The sequence below is a fragment of the Thalassophryne amazonica genome, chromosome 6 (genome assembly GCF_902500255.1).
Source record: "Thalassophryne amazonica chromosome 6, fThaAma1.1, whole genome shotgun sequence".
NCBI classification, from domain to species: Eukaryota; Metazoa; Chordata; class Actinopteri; order Batrachoidiformes; family Batrachoididae; genus Thalassophryne; species Thalassophryne amazonica.
Window position 1 is genome coordinate 103240733 of NC_047108.1, and position 9517 is coordinate 103250249.

The following is a 9517-nucleotide window of genomic DNA, read 5'->3' on the forward strand; positions in this document are numbered from 1 at the left end:
ATTATACAGGCTTTAATTTCCTTGTACTTCACCTGAGTTCAGAAACATGTATTTTTTTATTTACAGTTGTTTTAATAATAAAGTATGCTGATTTTGTTATGTTTTAAAATGTATTCATGGTGTTTATGATTGGGTCTTTTTTTCTGACCTATGGCAATAATGAATTTAAAAAGTCATTTCAGGGATGGCTTTTTTGGGGGCGGGAGGGGGGTTAAATACGCTCGTAACCACATAAAAATGTTTTGATGCAAGTCCCACAATGCAGTGCTTTACATTTTGTCGATGTGTAAATTTCTTTTACTTAATACTACAAGTATAATGTCATTTAGGACTCAAAGTGCTCCGGTCCTTAAAGTCTCAATTTACTGCTCACTGTCGTAAACGGTGTGTAATGTAGTGATAAGGGTGCACAAATGCATGCTTTAATGTCTTTAGTTTCTGCAAGTTGGGAAAGCGTGGATTGCCACTAAGGGGTGTGCAAGAGAAAGTTTGGTTTCAGTTTGCAAAATTATGATCGGACTAACTTTTCTTGACATTCTTGCATCCTGGCGCCATCATCTGGCTGTTTCCCTCATACTTGACATTTATTGGCTTGTAAACATGCATGCCTCTGATGCTGGCTTGTCACTTTGGTATAAAGTTGTGTTTGAACACACAAAAGTTCTGTTTAACCTGAGAAAAAAAATGAATGAATGGATTTTGTATAAATGATCACTAGTTGCATTTGTTTGCTGTGAGCCTCCATACACTTAGGTCAAGGCCAGTCAATCTTCCCAAGGTGACCATCACAGGACAGCACCTCCCTGTATGTGGAATGTTTTGTTTTCTTTTTTGGAGTGAGCAGTGTGTGATATCATAGCATTTAATATGGTGAAAAAAAAATTAAACTTAAGAGTTAAAATGAACACGTGTCAGTTTAACAGAGTGACCATGAGTACTTTAATAAGTTCTTACATGTAAAACAGAGTTATGGATGACAAGAACAGTGTTCTTGGTGTTTCTCACTGGGAACACACTGAGAAACTAAATGCAACACTATTCAGTTCATACCTGATGATGGTAACCAAACCACAGCCAAAAATAAATAAATACTCCGCAGGCAGTCGGCTTGTTTTAAATGTAAAGGTGCTGCCGTTTCTTGTGTTATCCGGTTAAGCTCTGACGTAACGCATCACGTGATAAATCTTTCCGGGTCCAAAGATCTGCAAGTTCACAAATTTACGTCTATATGATTCTTTTAAGGATCTACAGTTTAGTTTGTGTTTACAGTGTGCGCAAACCTCCCTCCCGCCGTTAACCGCATTCGTCTGTTTCTAAGGTAAGAACACTTAATAAAACTTTTTTCCCCTTTTATATATTTTATTATGCACAGGTAAAATATACATGTCTGTTTGTTAATAAAAAAATTATTACAATAAACAGGACGTAAAGTGCAAACTTAGCTTTCCCCGAACGACATGAACAGGAAGCGATCGCAGCAAATCCCATTGAAAATAACGGAGAAACGACCTGAGCTTCTGGCATTTTTACATAAAACAAACGCAATAACAACGTCTAAAAACCCAGTTAATATATCCAGGAGAGTTTTAGGCACAATATACAAAGAGTTTTATGTTGCAATGTTACTGCTGTTGTCCGTGTGCAGCGGTTTAAATGCAGCCAGATCACATCGTTTCAATGTTAATGACAGCGCGCCTTTTTTGTTTGGAGCCGGAAGTTGAAAATCACATGATGCATTACGTCACACTTAACAACCGGAGAGGGAAAGTTGGGTGTTACACAATGGCCACGAAGTAGAGGTGGGTTTTGGTATTGATCCGATACCAAGTAAATACAGGCCCAGCATTGCCGATATCGATACCGATACTTTTTCATACTTAAGCTTCATAGAGCCAAAGGATCCAAAAGACCTATTATAGAATTTCGCCAAACATTGTTCGTGACAACAAAATACTTTATTATCACAATCAACATTTTTGTTTAAAAAAATATCACTCCACACAACTTAAAACAAAATCTCCCGAAGTAGCGGGCTGACAAACCACAATACAAGGGTGCTCTGCTCCGTGTTGTGTGACACAGCGCAGCGCTGCTCTTATGCCGCATTCACACCGGGCGCGATCAGACGCTACAAATTCGCGGGGGTCGCGTGGCGACGGACGCGCCTCCTTCGCCCGGTGTGTTGCTCTGCTTGGGTGGACTTTCGCTGTGAAAATTCGCCCCGGTGCATCATCAAATAGGAGGAGCTTCCATTCCGCTCGGCGTCAAGTCATCATGACGGACCTTGATCACACGGAGCGAGTTGTTGTGAAAAGCTCCCAATACAGAGAGTATCATTATTTGCTGCAGGAGCTGCATCTGGATGAAGGCTGCTTTCGCGGTCCTTCCGCCTCTGCGGGACCCAGATTGAGGACCAACTGTCCCGTTCACGCGCGCACATGTAAACAATTAAAAAAAGAAACTTCGCTGCTTGCTGCAGCTGGCTCTTCCCCCAAAAAACTCTGTCATAATTGTGTTTAGAAACCAGTCAACATTTGTTTTATTATACATCTGTGTAGTTAATTAATAAAATATTCTCCACACAGAGGATTCGCTCGCGCGCGCACGTACAAGAAAAAGAAACTCCGCTTCTTGCTGCAGCTCGCTCTTCCCCCAAAAAACTCTGTCATAACTGTGTTTAGAAACCAGTCACCATTTGTTTTATTATACATCTGTGTAGTTAATTAATAAAATATTCTGCACACAGACGATTCGCTCGCGCGCGCACGTAAAAAAGAAAGAAAGAAAGAAAGATACTCCGCTGCTTGCTGTGAGGTTGCTCCTCGCTCTTTCCCAAAAAAACTCATAATTGTTTTAGTCATAATTGTCTTTAGAAAAAAGTCACCATTTGCTTTATTATACATCTGTGTAGTTAATAAGTAAAATAATCTCCAAGGACGATTCCCTCGGGCACGCATGTAAAATAAAAATAAAAAGAAACTCCGCTCCCCGCTGCTGTGGTGCTGCTGCTCGCTCCAAAAACTCTCTCATAATTGTGAAATAAAGGACAAAAGAGACATAAGTCCTGCTCACAGGCTGCTACCAGAGACAGGACATGTTCACATCTTCAGTCAAACTCCAGACATCTCCACGTCACTACATACTCAGTCCCTGATTGGTCATCGCGGCGTGACGAGACGAAAAAGTTCAGATTTTTCAACTTGGGGAGGAGGGCAACATGACGTGACGCGACGCAACGCAATATCGCGCTACAAATGCGCAAAACGCTCAAAATCGCTTCACTCGCGTCGCTTCGCTCGCATCCATCGCGTCGCGCTGCGCGGTTTGGCGTCAAAACGTGTCATTACATAGGAATTACATGGCAACCTGTGGCTGCAGTTGCTCGCGTCGCGCCCGGTGTGAACGCGGCATTACAGGCAAAGAGTAGACTTTGATGAATTTGCGTGCGCAGCAGTCAGAGAAAAAAGCTTGGGTATCGATCTTTTTACACGAGGATCGTTCAATATCAATACCAGCGTTGGTATTGATATTATCGATATTAAGATCGATCCGCCCACCTCTACCATGAGGACTGTCTGTTTCGTAACACTCAACAAGAGCGTTTCTTCAGTTAGTTACTGGAGAAGCTAACCTTCATGGAGGCCTGCGGTATCTTCGGCGGTCATGAGTCAGCAAGAATGCTTCTGCTATGTCTGTTGGTCTTGACATGTTTAGAGGGACTGTCACTCATCTCTTGCAGGTCATGGCGGCATAATGATCAGAGTGCAGATCACCTAAGTAGGCATGTCTCATGAAAAGTGAGAGTTAAGGTCAGGACTGTGTTTTGCTAGGCTAGTTTCTACATGCCGTAGCTACTTGCCAACCAGTGACTCGAGCAGTGTGGCTTCATGCTTGTTAATTCAACCGTTGACCCCATCCCAGCTCTGCATGTTCATGTGGTTCAGTTTATATTTGATTTAGCTGATCAGGCTGCACTCTGGAACATCTTGATCCCCAATAAGTTGCTGCATGCCATAGCTGGTCTACACATGTACTGAGTGTTGTGTATGCTACGGGCAGAGTATCTGCCTTCTTCCCAGTGAATTCTGATGTTTGTCATGGATATATTCTAGGTTCTTCTCTGTTCAGTGCTTGCATGAATTGGGTGTTGGGTAGGGAGCAACTTGGGTGGCTTTGTTGGGGAAGGATTGCGATTGGGTGGACAAGTTTGGACTGTTGGGGTTTGTGGTTTTATGGATCAAGATTAAGATCCAGGCTTTCGATGTCTTCCTGGACTCAAACATCAGGCGTGTATTAAAAGTGTCGAATTTTCTGAGACCAATTTTGATTTTGAGATCGAGAGATGACTGGGATGAGCTTGAGTCATGAAATCACTGGACAGAGGTGATTGGTGGTGCCAATACCTTTTCAGGCGGACGAAGGTCCAAGTTTTTAGGACACTGGTACATCCATTGCTTCCATTTTTGCTGTAGTTGTGAGTCTTGGAGGTTAACCAATGAGCTGAAGCACACTGGATGTCTTTGGTACTAGGTCACTCCAGAAAATCGGCAGGTACCAGGAATGACTGCATCAAATGAATGATTTAGGGAGATTCAGTTGAGATTAACTTGTTGCATTGTGAGGGGATGTCAGCAACAACAGTTTGGCGACGTGGTATGGTTCTCTGGACATGATCGAGCAAGCAGGTGCATCGGTATTGAGAACCCAGGTAACCAAAAGGCCATGAGGACGCCAACGTGTCACGTAGGTGGGGGTGGACTGGTTGTTTGCCTGGTTGGTTGCCATCTGGGACCCAAGGCAGCTTTTGGAATGAAAGTGGTACATGTGGCACCAGTGCATGCTCTTAGAACTGACCATGACCCCTATAACTGGCAGTCACATGACAGAAGGTTTAATATTTAACACCTCAGAATGGCTTATCCACAGTTACTGTTTCATTCGGTTGTTGCACATCTACCTTATTATGCTAATGAACAAGTTCCATTTGGTATTGTTTTCATGCTCCGAACCACACACATTAAAGTTGTACTCCACTTGACGATACGGTAAATTATATTAATGCATTGTTACTGTAAAATGAACCTTTTCCAAAATCTTGAAATGGTTCTTTATAGCTTCTGGCTCAGCATGTTTTCAGAAAAATGCTTACAATGTCCACTAGGTGGCACTGTGGCTTGCTGTAAAACAATGCTTTAAAATATGAAGGCTTGGCCTTTTGTAACAGCCCACTCTTTCCTGTTTTCTGTAGCCTGCCGAGTTTTATTCAACAATCATCATTTATTTAGAGTGAACTTTGTGGAATACTAAACTCCTGACAGATTATAGCCTTAAATGTTTTGAAAGGAGAATGCTGTTTGGATTCAGTCAAGATGTAATTACCACATTTGTCAAAAAAAGGCTTCAAAATTTGACTAAATTTTAATATCTGCCATGGACACCACAGCTCACACTGGCAAAGACACTCTGTGACTAACACTGTCAAGAAACCTCTTTATCTCCCCCAAAACTGCAAGCCTCAAGCAGGGGTCAAACACTGGTTTCAGCAGCGGTTAATGTTTTTAAAGACAGAAAGGAGAAACATGCACTGCTTCTGTTAAACTCCACCAGAGCTACAGAGCAGCTACAGAGAATTTGGCAACAGTCTTGGATGCAGCTTCCTGTTTGGGAAATAAGAACGTGCTGTGCAGGAATGCAACTTAAACAGTGAGTAATAGCAGTCCAAACCACCACGCTCTGCTGACGTCAAGCAGCCGGCAAGACGGAACATGCTGCACCCATCTGCAGTAGGAAAACTTCTATCAAGGTGTTGGCCAGCACCGGAAGTCTTCCACAGTTGTTTCTACTGAAACTAAAAGCTTGCCTGGTTTGATGGCTCACCCTGTTTATGGGTATTATAGTGCTCAATTTGTCATTTAAATTGTTATTTGAAATTACTGCAGGCTCGCACGTATTGTACAGGGTGTCCCAACAAAAGTGCTACAAATTCATTTTCAATTTATTTTGTTTATACAGTAGTGTTCAGAATAATAGTAGTACTATGTGCCTAAAAAGATTAATCCAGGTTTTGAGTATATTTCTTATTCTTACATGGGAAACAAGGTATCAGTAGATTCAGTAGATTCTCACAAATCAAACAAGACCAAGCATTCATGATATGCACACTCTTAAGGCTATGAAATTGGGCTATTAGTAAAAAAAGTAGAAAAGGGGGTGTTAACAATAATAGTAGCATCTGCTGTTGACGCTACAAACTCAAAACTATTATGTTCAAACTGCTTTTTTAGCAATCCTGTGAATCACTAAACTAGTATTTAGTTGTATAACCACAGTTTTTCATGATTTCTTCACATCTGCGAGGCATTAATTTTGTTGGTTTGGAACCAAGATTTTGCTCATTTACTAGTGTGCTTGGGGTCATTGCCATTTCAAGGGCAAGTCCTCTTCAGCATAAGGCAACGTGACCTATTCAAGTATTTTGACATATCCAAACTGATCCATGATACCTGGTATGCGATATACAGGCCCAACACCATAGTAGGAGAAACATGCCCATATCATGATGCTTGCACCACCATGCTTCACTGTTTTCACTGTGAACTGTGGCTTGAATTCAGAGTTTGGGGGTCGTCTCACAAACTGTCTGCGGTTCTTGGACCCAAAAAGAACAGTTTTACTCTCATCAGTCCACAAAATATTCCTCCATTTCTCATTAGGCCAGTTGATGTATTCTTTGGTAAATTGTAACCTCTTCTGCACATGTCTTTTATTTAACAGAGGGACTTTGTGGGGGATTCTTGCAAAATAAATGAGCTTCACACAGGCGTCTTCTAACTGTCACAGCACTTACAGGTAACTCCAGACTGTCTTTGATCATCCTGGAGCTGATCAGTGGGTGACCCTTTGCCATTCTGGTTATTCTTCTATCCATTTTGATGGTTGTTTTCCATTTTCTTCCACACGTTTCTGTTTTTTTTTGTCCATTTTAAAGCATTGGAGATCATTGTAGATGAACAGCCTATAATTTTTTGCACCTGCGTATAAGTTTTCCCCTCCCCAATCAACTTTTTAATCAAACTACGCTGTTCTTCTGAACAATGTCTTGAACGTCCCATTTTCTTTCAAAGAGAAAAGCATGTTCAACAGGTGCTGGCTTCATCCTTAAATAGGGGACACCTGATTCACACCTGTTTGTTCCACAAAATTAACGAACTCACTGACTGAATGCCACACTACTATTATTGTGAACACCCCCTTTTCTACTTTTTTTTTTACTAATAGTCCAATTTCATAGCCTTAAGAGTGTGCATATCATGAATGCTTGGTCTTGTTGGATTTGTGATAATCTACTGAATCTACTGGTACCTTGTTTCCCATGTAACAATAAGAAATATACTCAAAACCTGGATTAATCTTTTTAGTCACATAGCACTACTATTATTCTGAACACTACTGTATAGCGCCAAATCACAACAAAGTTGCCTCAAGGCGCTTCACACAAGTGAGGTCTAACCTTACCAACCCCTGGGAGCAAGCACACAGGCAACGGTGGTAAGGAAAAACTCCCTCTGATGATATTGAGGAAGAAACCTGAAGCAGACCAGACTCAAATGGGTGACCCTCTGCTTGAGCCATACTATGACACACTTGACAATACAAATGAAGAGTTCAGATGAAAAACCCAGTATCTCCAAAACCATAAATTTTTAGTTGAGGCCATCATGTACTTGGCTGTCAAGGGGACCATCACTGTGCCAAATATGAAACAATTTGAACAAACTGTTCAAATTGCATTTCCGAATAGGGTTTCCTTTAAATCTCCATTATCAACTGCATTGATTCTCCATTTAAAGAAAAGAGCACTTACTGGGTTTTGCATCTAAACTCTTCTAATATACAGGAAATTTTGGGAGTCCATGCTGGTGTCCATGACAAAATCATCTATATTATAATAGCCAACTGGCCTCTGTGTGTGAGTGTGTGTATGGCTTTGATTATGCCATACACATTTGCTGTTTGGCATGCTTATGTATTTTTGGTCAAGGATGAATACTGCGAAAATGGAAAGTTGATATGACTAATATTTGTGGAGAAACTCCCGTGCTGCAATGCACCATGGGAGGTTGTGGTTTGGGGGGTTTAAATGTTGTTATTGTGGTTCATGTTATTATTATTGTTAGTGTTATTGATTTATTGTGATTTTGTAGTTTGTAGGTTTACTCACTTTAGTTAAGTTATGTTGCCGTTACCATGAGTGAGTTCAGTCTGATGTTGCTGACACCATGAATATTGTACTTGATTTCCACCCTGTTTGTGTCTAAAATTAGAAGCACCTGCATGCGGTAAAGACAAACATCTGTGCATGCATGCAACTTCAATCAGGGACAAACAGAGCACAGCTGACATTTGCTGTTTGGTATGTTTATGTATTTTGGGTCAAGGATGAACGCTGCGAAAACGGGAGGTTGTTAGGACTAATATTTTTGGAGACGTTGCTAATTACATTTTGGAGTCACACACCTTTCCAGCAGGGGGCAGTAAATCATCTTTATATTAAAAACGTAAGTGTAAGTGCATATAAATGTAAATATGTTAAAAATACATGGATGACAAGAAAGTGAAAACACTTATTTCCATTGTGGTCCATTTAAAAATCAAATGACAAAATAGAAGTAAAAATTTAATAAAATAACAGTAATAATTGTGTGTATATGATAACAACAACCTAAACAATTTATAAATACATTAATACAGTAAATTAACATAAAAATGACATCATTAACAGGAAATAAAAGGGTTGAGGTTCTCTTCTAAAAACTGTTGAGGTCTAAGGTTTGAAAAACATTCTAGACTCACACGCCATTCCAACTCATTGCTTAGTTTATTACCACCCTTGAAAAATGTCAGCTACCTATTTTATAAACACTACCCACACTAGACCCCATGCATCCTCACGGGCGACACGCTACTTTGACCCTAATTCTGCAGTAGCTAATCTGAATTGTGTGTGTGTGTGTGTGTTTTTTTTCAGACAATAAGATATATGTGAGGAATTTCTTCTGATGTAGTTTGAGACTGATCCAATGAGGATGCCGCTTACAATCAAGCCAAAAGGGAAACGGGTGGAATTCTACTTTGAGACCAAACGGATCGTGCAAACCCAATGACAATATCAGTGTCATTCTCCAGATAGAAGACAATATGGAGGATTGTAAAGACGTTTCACACCTGATAGAACAGTTCACAATGTTGACAAAGGGAGATCTGGCCAAACCAGAGGAGCGGTGCACATACTGAGCACATCTTGTGAAGCCAGTACTCTTACAAATGGAGGTGAAATTATAAATGAACACCAGAGATAAAACTCTCTGAGATATGCTTCAAGATGACACATGACAGATATCAGTATCCAAAAGTGTATAGATTTTCTATGCCTTTATTTTTGTGGCACTTTTTTGGGACACCCTGTATTTGTCATCTTGATCTCTTAAGTTCTGCGATCAGACTTTAAATGGTTGAA